Genomic DNA, 14,470 nt, shown 5'->3' on the forward strand with positions numbered 1-14,470 from the left:
GAAAGAACATTATTTAGAGCTTGTTTCAAGATTGTTTCCAATGGCAGAGAAAAAAAGACAAATATATTAAATCCCTCTTGAAATATTAAATGTACTTTACTTCATATGTCCAACACAGTTCAGTTTTAGGTAGACCCATTCTCCATAAGTCCAGATGAGCTAAATCAGATTTTTTTTCTTCTTCCACAAAATGTTCCAATAACTCCTTCGAGCAGCCCACTTGCGAAAGGATACCTGAGTGGTACCGCTGAACCTTTGAGATGAGATTGATTCCCATGGGGCTGCGGTCGCTGTGGGTCCATCCCCCTCCTGGCTCACCTGGTTTTATTCTGCCTGGAAAGGGGTTTTTTTGGTGGTGGTTTGGGGTTTTTTTGTGCCGGCTGAGCTCAGCCTTTGCCCGGCCAGGCAAATCCCTGCAGCTGAGAGGCTGCTGAGGGTGGTGTGATGCTCTGACCTGCCAACAACAATCCCGGGCTGTGTTTCCTTTCGGAAAAAAGACATTTGCATATCCTCTATTCACTTTATTTGGTTAAATACATTTGAAAAGGCAAAAGCTCTGGGTCACTGAGACTGAAGAATGAGCTGTCTGAGGGCCTCCCCCCACCTTAACTCTTTGAAACCTTGCTCCAGTGTCTGAGACACATGTCTTAAAATAAATACCCAGAAAGGGGGATTTAAGGGCTGCTTTTGCAGCAGGGAAGGGGAAGGGGGCTGGAGATGGGAAAAAGCCTGCCAGCAAGGAGGCAGCAGAAAGGTGCCATGTACCTCTGAACTGAAAATTCGCTTATGTGCAGGCACAGACTTGGGGAGAGTTTGCAAAATCTAGCACGGGCAGAAAGGTCTTCATGGGGACTCGAAAATGTCTGTGAAAATAGGAGAGCAAAAGCAAGTTACAGCAGTGTCAGGCCCAGAAACGTACTGCATGCTGCAGGGTGTGAAAACCAGAAAGTGGAACTGACTAGAAACAAAAATACAAATAACCTAATTGCTGCTTTAGTTAACAGCAACAACAAACCAACCCAAACAAACCCCAAACCCTAAAGCAACAGCAAAGATCCTGAAACATAACCCAAGTGTTTAAAAACATTCAAACAATGTAACCACTTGTTATTACTGTTAGAAGAAAGAATGTTTCAGCGAAATATTTAACTGAATGTTTAAGGACATCTCAAATCACAGCCCAACCACAGATTTCTCAAAAAACCTTCTGTGAGTTGATGCCAATCCCCAATTTTGCCCCATTTTCTGGTGCAGTGCCAGGCCCTCGCTGCCGGCAGTACTGGAGCTGGGGTTGGGGTCTGTGGCTGGTGGGTGCCAGGAGGCAGAAAGGAGCCCCTTGGACCGGGGCAGGATTTGGCCCCTGCACCTCACTGCGCACTGCACCCACTGTGCTCAGCTGCAAAATGGAGCCTGTGCTTCTGGGTGCCTGTAAACTGTTTTGAGGATGACAGCTGGGGAAGAGATGCATAAGCAATAAAATCATCATCATGGGTTTATTTTTGTTCCTCTGCCATCCATTGGCATCCCTGCAGTGTAAGGAAATTGAGGGCTAGAGGGAGAGCAGGCAGAAACACTTGCCTGGTAGCCTCATATTAGTGTTCCTAATTATTGAGTTAATCCTCTATTCATACAGTATGCTTTCTTCCTGCTGCGCTTCGTAAGTGGTCAAAAATATATGCTGTATAGTCAATACAGGCATAATATCTGACCAGAAGACATAGAAAGAAAAAAGAGACTGCTAAAAAGAAACACGAGGCAGTAAAGTTCCCCCATCTTTTACATGACTTTCATTATTTTAATTAGTGGCTGTTTTTTATTTCTAGTCATGGCAGGATTTTCCACGGATAGGCCTTAAGGAATGTAGAGCTACTGTTGGCAGATTTCTGTTCAGTAACTGAAGCTATTGCCCTGGGTTATGGGACCATCCTGAAAGATGAAGCAGCAGTTTTTATTGAGTTATCCTCAGAATTTGGAAGCGCCGTGTGGGACTCTGGGCTGTGGAGCGATGAAAGCCCAGGAGCTCACAGGCCAGCTCTGAGCCCAGCGTGATTTCGTGGTGGTACAGCTTTGGTTAGCTGCTCTGATGGCTCTGCATCCTCCTGGCTATAAGCATCACCCTGTTTAAAATTCAGCCTTAATCTGTGTTTCTCATGAATTCTAACTGTAAGCATTAAAAGCACTGTGACTTACTGATACAACTTTTTTTTTTTTTTTTCCTGGACAGGTGGGGTCTCAGCCAAATCCCATAAAAGTCCTTTGAAGTCTTTCCATTGATTTTACTGGTAGTTGGATCTCACTGGGCTTTAGACTGAGCAGTAATCAGCACAAAAGGTGAAGTCTTCTTTCCTTTGTACTTGTAGAGTATGAACAACCCCGCTACTTAACACACTAAGGTGAGGGTCAGTTTTGGACAGCTTTCTACAGAAACCGAAGTCACCTGAGTCCTGGTTTGAAGCACAAAGGGCTTCGTAGCTCCTCTTGCCTTGGCCGGGTCCAGGGTGCTCAGCACCTCCGGGCTCAGCCCCGCCAGCCCTCAGCTTCACATTCTGCAGAGCACAGCTAATACATCTGCAGGAGGCTCTCACACATACTTGAACTGTCCTCTGAGTTCCAGTGCCAAAGGCTCTTAGAGCAAAACCCTGTTTATGGTGAAGTGCTTGCTTTTCCTCAGCTGCGTGTCCAAAAAAGGAGGTTGTCTGCCGTAAAAAGCTCTCCCCATTGCTCTGCTCTGCAAAGCACCTGGCAGAAAACGCCGGGGCGTTGGGGAAGCTTTTATTCTGTGCCTTACTTAGAGTGTGCTTACATCTATCTTCCCTTAAGGTAGGAAGCCTAAATCCAGTTTCCTCCCTTTGTTCTCCCTTGTATTTCTCCTATGGTTGTTCCAGCAAGGGAGTCCTTATGCTCTATGTATGTGCAATGAAAGCAAGACAAGACAATGGGAATAACTGCTCAGGGAATTTACCAGGGAGGTAGAAGGGTCTGAAGCTAGTCCCGAAACACTTGCTTTACTGAAGCCCTCCGCCTTTGCTGAGGGTATATTGCCCACTGTGAGCTCCATGGAGCTAGGCAAGAGCATCCCTTATCAACAGGTGCTTGAAAGACCTCTTCTAAATAAATGCAGCACAGTAACTTGGTTTTAATCCAATATTTATTTAAAGTCAGTATTCCCACATCCCCTCTGGAGCACTCCATCATGAACACAACTGTGTTGTATCCATGGGCTACAGGCACCCAAGGGTCCAGCCAGCCCAGAGCTGCTCACACACCTGAAATATTTTCCTGACTACAGAGTTTCTGTCAAGCTGTGGCTCATAAGGAACAAAGGGGCAAGAATCTGAGCTGGTGAATATTGTTGGGGTCCCATTAAGCCAGCACTGTGATGCTGATTTACACCTGCAGACCATTTAGGCCAGTACTCCCTGCCCTATCCTGGCGATTTTATGAATTAAACCTGATTGCAGAATATCCACATGTGAGCCAAACAAGTGATGTTTGACAAGCTTGCCTGAAATCTCATTAAAGATTCTCTTCATTCCTGAGTGTTAAGTGTTCTTTGAGAATTCTCCACTACGCACTCCATGTGCTCAGTATCACAAGTACAATTTAGGACGGGTCAGACAGAAACTTTCTTAACTATGATAATAGTAAAAGAGTGTTCAGACAGCATCTCGCCCTCTGCTCCCCTCTTCTCTGCCAAGTGAATGTGGAGATCTAGCCTATATACAGTTTCAGGGAAAAAAGAAAGAGGTGAGGAAAACAGTAATTTCAATGTTAACAAAGCCAGGTATCGATTCCTTGGGAGGGATGGACTCCTCAAGTGACTTGCTTGACTGTCACAATTCTAAGAAGGACTAGAATAGTAAATAAGGTGGCGATACGGAGCGAGGGTCCTGGTGGGGCCCAGAGGAGTGGCCCACCCGGGGTTATCTTTGCTCAGAAGTGGGGAGTTGGAAGCAATCGGAGACTGTTAGCTTTCAGTTGAAAGGCATGTTCTTTTAGTTAGGGTAAATGTCTTAGCCAGATCTCTCAAATCTTAAATATTATTAATTTTTACCGCCACAAATGAATTGGAAAGTTTTTGTTTTGTTATTATCAGTGTAAATTAGCAAACCCTGGTTTTGGCTCAAATGCCAGGTTTTTTCTTTGCTTTTAATATATGTAACAGCATAAGGATGATGTTAGCAATAGTTATTCTCTTGCTATTTTGTTGATTCAGATGATTTGCATTTATTCTACTCAAGCTATGAAGTCTCTCATTTAGCAAACTAGGACTGGCAATGCGGGCTTTCTCACCGTCAGAAACTTCATTTTATGCTGATTTTTCCCAAAAAGGAAAAAAAAAAAAAAGATGCTATCTTTCATTTTAAACTGAGCATTTGCAGGAAGGCTTTGCAGTTTTACATCCAAAAGCCTTTCCTCGAGCCTGTTAGGAGCCGTAGAGCTTCCAGTACGACGAAGAGACGTGTCAAACCCATGCAATATTCAGCAGCAGAAGGGGCGAGCCTTGCCCATCTGCGAGAAACCGCAATAAGGCTCCCACCGCCGGCAGCTGGAGTCTCCAGTGCCTCAAGGGTTACACTGGAGCGCTGCTGCTGCTGTGCTAATACGGCTTAAGCTGATATTAGCCAAGCTTAACTTCTTTCAGCAGTTTGCAGATGGGAAGGGGGTGGGACGTCCCGGAGTCAGCAGTTCTTCAACAAGTCCAGGAAAATCAGCCCCGGCCATGAGCTGACTGCGCCGGGAGGGGGGACACCGGCTTCCCCTCCACCTGGTGAGTCCCCGGCTGGGGTTTTTTTTTTTTCTATTATTTATTATTATTCTTGAAATCTGGGTGAGGAGACGGGGTGGCTCCGGGCGGGACCCCGGGGGGCTTCACCTAGCCCCGGGGTGACCGCAGAGGGTCTCCGGGGTGCTGAGCAAAAAAACCAAACCAAAACAAAAAAAGGGGTGTGGGAGCTCCCTCTGTGCAGAGAGGGACCCCACGGGTGCTGCTGCTGCGGGAAAAGGTGGTCTCGGCTGCGGTTTTGGGTGTCGCGATGCAGGGAGAGCCGGCTGGCAGGACGGGGACGAAACACCAGCACAACCAGAAAGGGTTTGTGGCTTTTGCAGTTTCCTGTTTTTTCAGATGTTTTGAACAGCACTGGGGGTTTGAAGCTCCAGCCCGGCTTTGGCTGGAGCTCACAGCGTTGCAGGAGGCCGGTCCCGCGTGGGCTGGGGGGCTCCGGGGCTCTGGGTCCCCCCCGAGGTCCCTGTGGGCTCAGCGGGGACACCGGCTCTGCCCGCAGCCTGGCCACGCAGCGGGGACAAGGTCACTTAGACGATGGAGATTGGTTTCAGGGGCTGCCCCGGGAGGGCTCTGCCAGTTTGGGCTTTATTCCCCCAAACTCCCGGTCCCACACGTCAGGGCTTGTTTGCGATAGCGGGAGCTCCGCAGAGACCGGCAAACTCGTTTCGTTGTGGTTGACGCCCTGCCAGTTTCCAGGCTTGCTGTATATTGAGTTTCAACCACGCAGACTCCAAGGTGGGCTCTTTGTGATGGACGCTGCTGCCCGTGGGATCTCCAAACGCCGGTGGCTGCCACGCGCCTTTGCCAAAGCTGCACGGCGGTGGTAGGTTACAAGCGTTAAATGTACCGCACGATGCGGTTTCTAATCAAACGCTGTGGATTCACACCTCCTTATGTGCGTGCTCCATCCACGTGGGAAGAGCCTGCTGGCGCGTGGGCTGCAAAAGCTGGCAGGGTGTACCCTGGTGTTAGGCACAGAACGTGGAAACCTTACCTGTGGGCACGCAGTACCCGCTCGGGACGTCGAGCGTGGTTTCTTGCTTGCCGTGTCACATTAGTGCGTGCCAGTCCCTGGTGCGTCCCGTCCTTTGGCATGCTGGGGACACGTCGGGTTGGGGACACGAAGAGGATGCTTTCAGGGGGTTGCAGAGAGGGTCCTGGAGGGTGGAGGGTCCCTGCTTGTTCCTGGAGGTGTACAGCGTGGCAGGTCGGGCATGGCCACCGGTACGGCTGCGGGGCCTCCTCGGAAAACCTGCAGAAACCAAACGTGGTTATTTGCTGTTTTCCAGCACCGTGAGAGCGGTCCCTAACGTGGTGACCGTTTCTGCAGTAATCAGCCTTTCTACTGGCTTCACGTGCGAGACACAAACTCAGAGTTATGTTCCTTTAAAAGCACGGCGATGCTCTCGCACGCAGAAAATATGCGGTGATTATTTTGAGAAGCTCTGGCTGTTTGCGGGCACCGTGTGTCGGTGATGACCAAAGGCCGCTGGCGTGGAGCCCGGGCAGGCAGAGGGCACGGCGGGAGCTGGCAGCTTCGTGCAGCGGGTGAAGCCGAACTGCCTGCCCCGCTGCCTGCCCCGCTGCCTTCCATCGACCTGCAGCGGGAGGAGGGAGTCGCTTTCCTTCAGGTCTTTTGGCACATAACCTGCCGCGTTCTTAACCCTTATTTTCTTGCCCCTTATTGCACTGCGAGGTTGCCAAATAAGCCTCAAGCAACTTTCAAAGCCTTCTTTGGCTGCTAGGTTGTTTTGGGATGAAGCCTGGGCTGGATTCAGGCAGTCATGTTGGATGTGCACAGGGTCTGGATAAAACCCTGCTCTCTCCAGGTGTGCTTATACCTTTGGGGTCCCCTCACTCCGTCCCATCTGTGCCGACAGGGTCCTTCAGAAAAGTGCTACAGCTTGCAGGGCGTTTGATTGGTAATTAACCTGGCCTAAATATAGACAGCTTACTCTAAGTGAGGGATACAACTATATTTATTATAGTTAGATCATGACATGACTGTTAGTTTTTTTTAAGCTCCCATTTTTGGTGTCATTTTCTAGTTTTGGATTCCAGCATGACAGTCGCAACGCCGTCTTCATGGGCACGTGTTTGACGCACAACAGGCAGACGGCCTTTTGGTCCGCTCATTGTTCATGTGGCTCTGCTTTTACCGTGGTGGCAGGTCAGCAAGTTTTGGAGCTCTTCAAGCTGTAATCTTGCCTTAAAGAGAATTGTTCCTTATAACAAAGACAGTTCTTAGCTATTATATGGTAGAAGCTAGCAGGTCGTGGCCTCAGTCTAGGTCTTTTGCAGCAGCAGATGAAAATCTGCGGTGTGATACTGCATGGGCAGCCTCCTGCAGACAGCAAGGCGCCTGATTTCCAGGATCTTCACAGCCGGAGGCAATGCCAGCTGCAGTTCAGCCTGCTTAGCCCTGCTGCAAACACTTTCTACATAACTATTGATATTACAGATGGCAAGACAAAACTGAAATTTGACCAAGTAAGAGTTTCAGTCCGGTCTGAGCTGTCAGCAAAACAACACAGGCTAACGCATGGCTGGGAAGTGGTGTACAAAATATTCCTGTTCTTTCCTATCCTCTGCAGGACTAGCTCTAGGCATGCCATTGCGTTGTCTCTTAAGTGTTATGGAAGGTCTTCTGTTATAAGCTTGTTTACGTTTTTACGTTGCTTTGGATGATGCATTCCCAGGGCTGCCACGCTTGCCTGAATGTAAGGCAATGGCCATGCAGAATGCTCGGAGTGTTATTCAGAAACTACTTTATTATGGTACTGCCGCCAAAAGAAACAGCAGCAACAAACCCCCAAAAGTTTGCAGCTGGATCAGTTCCCCTGCGCCATTCCCTGGGCCGCTGCACAAATATTTGTGCTGGCGCCTGGGAAAGGCATGGTGGGAGTGGGAACGACACCAGGGGCAGGAGCGGGCAGGAGGGCTCCTTGCACTGGCAGGATTTGTTACGCCGTCCAGCCACGACATCCCGGCATGTCATGGGGGATCACAGCCTGCATGGGCTCGGCTGCGGTCTGCTCTTGACAGGGGAGGAGGTGGGTTTGTGGTGGGTCAGGGAACTGCCCTGCTCCCACTGGCCGCGGCCAGGTAAAGTGCAGGGTGGCCCCTGCGACCACACGCTGCAATTTAGCATTAAACGAAGCCACCCTGATCCATGCTGCTGCCAAGGTCTCCAGCTGCCCTCACTGCATCCACGCTTCTGGCTCCATCATGGCACCGGTGCTTATGATGCCCCCAGGCATGGATTTGGTTGGAAGCTATCCATTTTTTCCTGTTACTTTTGCAGGACAATTAGTTTAGTGCCAGCTCAGTTGCCTGCTCCGGCCAACAGCCTTGCACCCCAGGGTGGGCATAAGGCAGAAGGGGGCAGCAGCTGGTGGGGCGGACCCCCCCATGGCCCCGTCCAGCGGTGGCGTGGGTTTGGGTCACCCCATGCCGCCATGCAAACAGCAAGCAGAAATGAAACCTAGTGCAGTATGTGCACACAGTGGGAGAGCAACCAGGGCCAGCTCCTGCCTTCTGGTGTCCCTTCAACCCCCCCCGTGTCACTGCAACCGGTCTCGCACATACTGACCACGCAGACGTGGCCAAGGGCAGGGTGTGAACGGTCACGGAGAGCCGAGCCGGGCTGGGAACCGGCAGCGTAAGGACCTGCCTGCATGCCTGTCCTTGCCTGGTAGTGACCTGCAGAGCCAGCCCAAAACAGCCAGGGCAAACCATGCTCGTGTACCTGCTTATTCCCTGCCTGGGCGTGCAAAAGCAGAAAATTTCACCCAAAATCTCCTTTCCTCCACCCAGCCCTGGGCTACCAGGGGCTTTGCAGACTGAGATGGCCACAGAGGGCTTGGGTCTGGAGTGTTCAGGTGGGGAGACTGAAAATGAGCCCTGCAGCGAGCTGCAGAGGGGGTTCCATCCCACCTGGGCGCGTTGAAAGGCAGTGTGTAGTTAGCAGGGGTACGGAAAGTGATCCCCAAGGGCTCTGGGTAGCCTGTGGGTTGGGGCTGGGAGTGCAGGTGCAGTCGAGGCTGAGACAAGCGGCACTACGGCAAATCGCAGCCTCCGCTGAGCAATGAAAGGTGTGCCTTTCATCGAAGAAAGGAAGGAAAAAAAGAAATTGGAACAATGAAAAGGGAATTAGCAAGGTCCGTAGCTGAACTTCCCCAGCCCGTTGGGTGCTGTGGTTGGACACCCCTTCCTTCCCCTGCCGCAGACGGCTGGTGGTCCCTGCGCCTCTGCACTCACCAGCACTGACCCTCCTGCAAAAACTTCAGGTTAGTGAGGTTCTTAGCAGGACCACGGCCTCTACAGACAGTACCAAGGCTTGTTTAAATTCAATCAATATTTGAAGGCAAATGTCAAAGCTTTGCCTGGCAATAAGCCATCAAGCTCTTTGCAGAGCACCTTCGTCTTTCTGCTTTGCAAAACTGGCTGTCATGGGTGCAGCTGCCTTTTCCCTCTCCATTCAGCGCTTCTCTTTGTACTCTGGCCCAGATAACTATTTTTATGCAATTATTTAAGCTGTTTGTTTGCTGCCTGTCACGCAGCATTCAAGAACTGTATAGTATATGGGACAATCAACCATCAATGTGTCATTGTGTGTGTCCCCCCCAACCCCAACAAAACCCCTTCTTCCCAAGAACTGAGACTTACAAACGATCGTGGGTACGTCTGGGAAGCGGGGAGCTTTGCAGACGCTCTGCAAGCAGCTTCCAGAACCGGACCCCAGCCCTGGCAAGAGCAGCACCACGGTGCAATGCAGAGACAGAAAACAGCCCCACTTTAACGATGCCTGCAGGGCACAGCGCTTAAATATGAGCCCCAGCAAACATGCATAGGATTCACTGGCACCTGTAAACTTTGCCATAAGGCTGAGGGGCAAATTTTCTCCTGCTTCAGTCACCTCCATGGGTTGCTCCCATGGCCCACACTGCCTGCAAGCTAAGGAAGTATGCTGTGGTTTCCCCAGATGAAACTGCAGCCCCTGAGCTGGTTTTGGCACAGCTGTGTAAGCGGTCCCCATAGAGCTGCAGGCAGAAGACCAAAGAGTCAGAAAACCACACAGCTCGGGGGGTTTGCTTTGTCTTCTGGCTGGGTTACGACTTAGCTTGGAGGAATCGCCTGAGCCTGCTTTGGGCAAGCACACAGCAGCCACGCTGGCACAAGAGGGATGTGCTGAGGAGGACAGCGGGTGCAAAAATATCCCAGCTGGATTTTGCCATCTGAACTTCATCCTCTGCAACCACAGGCTGGGGTTTTTAGCCTGGTCAATGAAACCTTGTGACTCTGGTTCACATGCTGGCGCTGGGTAACATTTTAAGGACGTTTCAGCAGTTAGAGGAGCTTTTTCATCACCGTGCCTTAGGCAGTTGATAGACTTCAGAGGCAACAGAGCTCGAGCTGTTGAGTTTTTCCCTTCGGGTAGGGAACTTAAAATACTTGCACAGGCATCCTAATGCTTCGTTATCCAGACGAGTGACAGATTTGGAGCAGGATCCCAGTCTCAGCTTTCCTGTACAGGAGTCACGGTGGCTTCAGAGTACTGCTGTGCTGATCTGCTCAAGGGTGCGAAAGGTATTTTTAGGTTAGTTCACACCTGTGAGCTGGGCCTGAGCGTGGTGAGGAGGTGTGGAACTGGAGGATGAAGCTTTCCGTGGGGCGTCTGGCATCAGCAGCTCAATAGATGGACCTGACGCAGAGGGATGAGGATGAGCTGTCGGTGTGGTCCCGAGCACGGAGCGTTTCCAGCCAGCTGGGTAGTGGATTTTGCTGTCTGAAACATTAGAAGTGTGTAAAGTAAGATCTCCGCACAGTTGCTGAATTATTTATTGAATAATTTCTCTTGGCAAGGGGACTGGTATGCTGTAGATATTTTAGATACTTTAAATACCTCTATTTATGTGCAATTACTGTGCTCTTTCTGTAAAATTGGACTTTCAGGACATTGAGCTCCTTGTTAGCATTTTCCCCTTTTTAGTGGATGCTTGCAAAGATCTTGTGTCTTGCAAATGCATTTCCTTGCAAATCCATTTCTCGGCAGCGCGGAGCGGAGGCCAGCGCCGCTCCTCCGGGTTGCTTGGAGATTCCCATCCTTTGTCTGCACCCTGCCTTTGGCGTTGGGGTGGCGAGGAGGAGGAGGAGGCTGGTGGGTCAGCGGGGACCCTGCGCCCAGCGCTGGGCTCTGCCACCGGCTCCGTCCCCGGGAGCCGCAGCGGAGCACGGTGCTGAGGAGGAGCCCGTGCTGTTCACACACCAGATGCTCGGTGAGAAGGAGTTTTTTCAGGAGTGTGAGATGTCTCTGCGATAATGCTAGTGGCACAAGTGGTAACTATCAGTCACGCAGAGCAGGGGGAAATTTTATTTTTTTTGTATATATGTGCACACACACAGAGAGGCATATACATCCACATATGCAGATAATTGCATGTCTATATATATGTACGTATAATAGTACCCAATCCTTTGGCAGCCTCTTCTCTGAGACAATTTTTCTGCACCCAGAGTGAAACTGCCTGCCTCTCCAGAAAAAAAAAAAAAAAAAAAAATCCAGCTTGCATCACTTGGCCAAGTTCATACCACAGCCCCAACCATGCGTTGAACCGGTCCCTTTCATTCATCCCTGTCCTCTCCCTGCTCCGCTCAGTAACCAGAGGTCATGCGAAAGCATTGCTGGCTTCCTCAACATGAAGTTTATTTGCCTTATTCCTCTCCAGCAGATCAAAGAGGCTTGACCCGGATGGAAAGCCCTTTTCCGTGGCAGATAACTCCGCTTTGCTGACCGGGGAGGGACAGCACTGGGGGGGTGAGCGGGGAGGCAGTGGCACAGGGATGGTCCCTGATGGCATCACGTCTGCTCCCCATGCCCCAGACACCCAGTCCGGGGTGCACTGAGCTCCGCTGGCACGAAAGCAATTCGAGCTAAAGAGGCTTATGTACCATTGAAACCCCGTTCTTTAACAGTCTTGTTGGCAAAAGGCCAGTTTAACAGATTGGACCGGCCTGATTCCCAAAGGAAAGGGAGAAGGACGATTTTCATTAGTAAAAATAAAATATAAAAATTATAAACTGTTTTTATTAGATTTGTTGCTCGTTGGGTGCTTCTCCAGTGTCCAGTCCCCGGAGAGTGCCACAGCCTCGCAGGTGTTGTGTGCCTCTCCTCCCTTGTTCGCTATCCATGCAAATAGACGTCCCACAGCAAATCCGTGTTCTGCATCCATTGCCTCTCACACCTCCTTATGCTGAGTCCTGGCATAATAATCCCCCCAAAAAAGCAATTTTATCTCTAAACTGATTCCTTTTTCTTTTTTTTTTTTTTTTTTCTTTTCTTCCCAATTATGACTCCCTGAGTTACAGTGGAACCATAGTCAATGAGGACTAATGCCTTTGCTTTGATTCTTAAATCACATATACAATTATGACTTGACCCTGCAAAGAACTGTGTAACCTAAGTAAAACACAATAATTGTGGCTTATATATTGTTGCACTTGGGAGTCAATTACTTCACTCACAGTGGGTGAAATTAAGCACCTGCAAGAGTTTGTTTTTGTCTGGCTTTGGTGGGTCGGGGGCATTTTTATTTTTAATGGAAGACACAGTTTTGATGAAAATATACTGTCCCAAAAATCAAAGTAGTGATACATCGCATGGAAGCCATGGGAGTTTGCTTCAGTGTGACCTGACTGAAGGTGAGAGACTTTAAATGGGGAAAAGGGCTATAGTGAAACATGTCACTTTAGGAGGAAAAGCAGGTAAAGTTTAGGGAAGTTTTAAATAGTATTAGCCTCAGCTTGGCCGATAATCCCAATAATTGCTGAATCCCGAGTAGTTACAGCTGATTAATCCTTGCAGAGTACAGAGGGTCCCAGTATACACAGCTAAGTGAGCGTGAGATGGGTCAGGGCTGCGGGGTCGCCGGTGCCCGAGCTGCTCGCGGAGGGGTATGGGCCAAGTAACGAAATAATATATTTCGGGTCACTGTTGTGGTGACATGTTTATACCACAATTACACGTGTAGGGCAGAAGTGGTTAGGAGTCCTGCAAAAGTATGTGAGCCAAGGATCGCTTGTCTTCTGTTGCGTTTCGGGGCCGTTTACTGGATTTCTGCACATTGATTCTTTCATAGTTTCAGATACTTATGGTGCTCGTATTTTCCCCTTTAAGTTTATCACCCCCTTTGGCCTTTCTCAAGCAGTCTGTAAGGCTGGCAGGTTGTCTGGCTTCCTGTGTCGTGTCAGTGCAACTCTTCTGTAAGGTTTTCGGTAGCTATAATGACCAGTGAGTATCTGATGGCATTTCCTCTCTGTGATTAACACTGTTGAGCTGGCTTTGTGCCTGCTATAAAGTGTGGCATTACTATTTCCATAAACCCTCTAGTGTAAAACTATTAAAAGGGAGAATAAAATTGACCTAATCTCAAACTAGCTGAAAATAGAAAGGTGGCCAGGTGCCCCGAGCTTCCCAAATTTCTCCTCTTTAATTAAAACAAATGAGAAAAAATCTGCAGGTTCTGAATAAACTGGGTATTACATTTGTGGCTGAAGCACAACAAAGGCTGGACTTCAGTTTTTGTAGTCAGAGATCTCATTAGATCACTTGTTCTTGTAAAACCTTTTGCATCTCTGCCTATGCAAGTGTGAGACCAGTCTGCTGCGGAACGGCCGGTGTCCCCGCTCCTCGGCCAAGCCCGACCACAACCCAGACGGGCCTTAGGCTGGGAACTGAACGTTCATCCAACTCCTCATCTTCTGTGCCCATACAAGAAAAAATTGCGGAGGTGCATGGCAGAGGCTGGCTTGGCATCGTCCCTGGTTTTAATTACAGCAGCGATTAGGAATTCATAGCCTGTGGTCTCCCAAGAGCTGCTGTCCTGGCCAAGTTAGAGAAAGTCAGCGGTACCTGAGCTGCATTTAATGACAGCAGCTCCTCCCAGGATTGCTGTCCCACTGTGTGTTTGCATGAAGCTTGGAAAAAGGGGGGGGAAAAAAAAAGAAAATTTGTACTCTGCAAGCAATACACAAAATCCCCAAATGCCTTCTGCCCGCATGGTTACAGCAGGCTCTGCGCACACATTTTCAGAAGCATGTTAATCGTTGCAAGAGCTTTCGTTTAAATTAGCAAATGTGTTCTGGTGATGCAGTCCAACTAATACCTGCCAGTTGTATGTGTCCTTGTGAATTCTGATGCTCCCTTACCCTCTGTAAATGGAGACACTTATGTAGTGACATAGTCACAAGATGATTTGAACCCTTATCTCAAAGTCACCCGAACCTTGTGTACAGAGTACTGCCGGTGTTGTTTTTTTTCGGCAGGGGAAGGTAAGGGAAAATGGTCCAAACTTTGCTGGGTGCTTCCTTGAGCAAACCTTCTGTCCCTGACCCTGCTTCAGGAAAGCAACTGCAAATCTCAGAGCCTGGGGTCTGCAGAGCTGAACGTGAGAAAACACAGCTTTACGAGTTCAAAGAGCTCATACTGTTTCACTTGAGTGAAATCCCTCTAAATCTGCCTCTCTGGATTGAGATGTTTTAGATCCTGTAAATTCTGTTTCCTCAGTGAAATGAGTGAGCAGCCGGTGCCGTAGCCAAGGACACGGATCTGTGGCAAGCGCCGGCTGACAGGGATATTCCTCTCGCTGCAGCTCGCACGGAGAGAAGCTGTGGGTCTGCAGGCTC

The 14,470-nt window shown here is 49.5% G+C and overlaps 1 protein-coding gene across 1 annotated transcript in view; it reads left to right on the top strand.

The window, feature by feature from the left end:
* Positions 1-4,734: 4,734 nt before the first annotated feature.
* ACSL6 (acyl-CoA synthetase long-chain family member 6) overlaps positions 4,735-14,470 on the top strand; it is a 44,073-nt gene continuing 34,337 nt past the window's right edge. The window contains exon 1 of the mRNA XM_010578825.1: positions 4,735-4,771. The gene's annotated coding sequence lies outside the window, so the exon portion shown is untranslated. The remainder of the gene's footprint in view (positions 4,772-14,470) is intronic.

This window comes from Haliaeetus leucocephalus, unplaced genomic scaffold (genome assembly GCF_000737465.1).
Source record: "Haliaeetus leucocephalus isolate CR32 unplaced genomic scaffold, Haliaeetus_leucocephalus-4.0 Scaffold656, whole genome shotgun sequence".
In the NCBI taxonomy this organism is placed as follows: Eukaryota; Metazoa; Chordata; class Aves; order Accipitriformes; family Accipitridae; genus Haliaeetus; species Haliaeetus leucocephalus.